This window comes from Malurus melanocephalus, unplaced genomic scaffold, assembly GCF_030028575.1.
Source record: "Malurus melanocephalus ecotype Western Australia unplaced genomic scaffold, MMel_1.1 scaffold_1023, whole genome shotgun sequence".
Taxonomy (NCBI): Eukaryota; Metazoa; Chordata; class Aves; order Passeriformes; family Maluridae; genus Malurus; species Malurus melanocephalus.
The window spans coordinates 1-1,819 of record NW_026624255.1 but is presented as its reverse complement, the minus strand read 5'-3'; positions in this window follow the sequence as shown (position 1 = coordinate 1,819).

The following is a 1,819-nucleotide window of genomic DNA, read 5'->3' as shown; positions in this document are numbered from 1 at the left end:
CCCCGACAGGACACCTCGAAACCTCAGGCACAGCAAATCGCCCGGCCGAGTTGTGCCCCACCATCTGTGCCACGAGGAGCTCGGGGTGGAGTGTGGAATGACCCCCGAGCTCTGCTCCAGTRCCCTGTGAACAAGATCCTTCCCATATCTGCAGCTCGATAAAATCACTCGTTACTCCGGCGCCGCTTGAGTCATCCTCTCGCAGCGTTATTAACCCCGCGCTCGCAGCCCGCTCGGGCACTCCGAGCCCTTTTGTTCCCAGACTCCGAGATTTATTTGTCAAGTCTGACAGCTCTGATCTCGTCTTGCAGGGAACAGCGGTGCCTGAAGAGGAATTTATGAGATCATGAGCTGCGGGAAATAGCCAAAATCGCGGCAAGGGTTGGTGTTTGAAACGAGGAGGAGATAAACAATATAGAGATAAAGATCTGCATTTCCATAAAAACAGACTCGCTGGRAAGATCTGAAAGCATCAGGGCACTGACGGATCTCACGTGTGCTAAACATGTGATTTATAGATTCTTAAGGAGACATAAAAACATTTAGACTCCATCCAGACATCTCCCATTCCGGATCTTGAAAAAATCAACAGGTACGAACGAGACGTGTTCAATGTGGAAATAAAATCATCTCAGGTGCTCAGATGAGTGGGAGTTGTGATCAGAACTTCACAGGGCGGTGCTGTGATGGATTTTAACCGATTTTCCTCATCACTAAACCCCGTGGTCTCGTGTGAGAGCTGTGACCCGCTGGCACAGTTGGGATCTGATCCAACACAAATCAGCCCGGCACACCCTACCCATGCCAAGTGCCACCAGTGTCACCTCTGGGTTCTCTCCCCAGCGTTTTTTGGGTTGGAATTTGGGTCCAAACCCCAGATTGGCACAGGATCCCCTCTGGTGTGGATTTCCATGTCCTGTTTTGTTCAGGAATTGAACGCACCAATTCTGGGTTTATCCCTGGATTTCTAGATCCCAGACCTGGCCCTGGCACTGGACATTGAGCTGACCAGTCCCGTGCCCACCCTGACCCTCAGCAGGTCAAACCCTCCCCACGCCAGGTGCCACCAGTGTCACCTCAGGGTGCTCTCCCCAGCGTTTTTTGGGTTGGAATTTGGGTCCAAACCCCAGATCAGCACAGGATCCCCTCTGGTGTGGAGTTCCACGTTCCTGTTTTGTTCAGGAGCTGAACGCACCAATCCCGGGTTTATCCCTGGATTTCTGAACCCCAGACCCAGCCCTGGCACTGGACATTGAGCTGACCAGTCCAGTGGCCACCCTGACCCTCAGCAGGGACAGACCCTGCCCATGCCAGGTGCCACCAGTGTCACCCTCTGGGTGCTCTCACCCAACGTTTTGGGGACACGGGGTTGGAATTTGGGTCCAAACCCCAGATCATCACAGGATCCCCTCTGGTGTGGAGTTCTACGTTCCTGTTTTGTTCAGGAATTGAACGCACCAATCCTGGGTTTATCCATGGATTTCTGAACCCCAGACCCAGCCCTGGCACTGGACATTGAACTGACCAGTCCAGTGGCCATCCTGAGCCCCAGCAGGGTCAGACCCTGCCCAGTCACAGCCCGAACCCCTCCGTCCCTGCAGCAGAACGAACCAGAGCACACAAATCCCACCTTCCCCAAAGCCCAGCTCATCCATCATCCTCCACCAGGCAGGGMTTTAGTGAGCGGGAACAGAAGAGGAGTCGATAAAATATTCTYGAGCACCACCCAGGCTGCGCCTGCTGAGCTTTTAATTTGGTAAATAAACGCCTTTCCCCGGGGATGGAGCGCTGAGCGGAGCCCGGGCTGCATCTCCAGGTA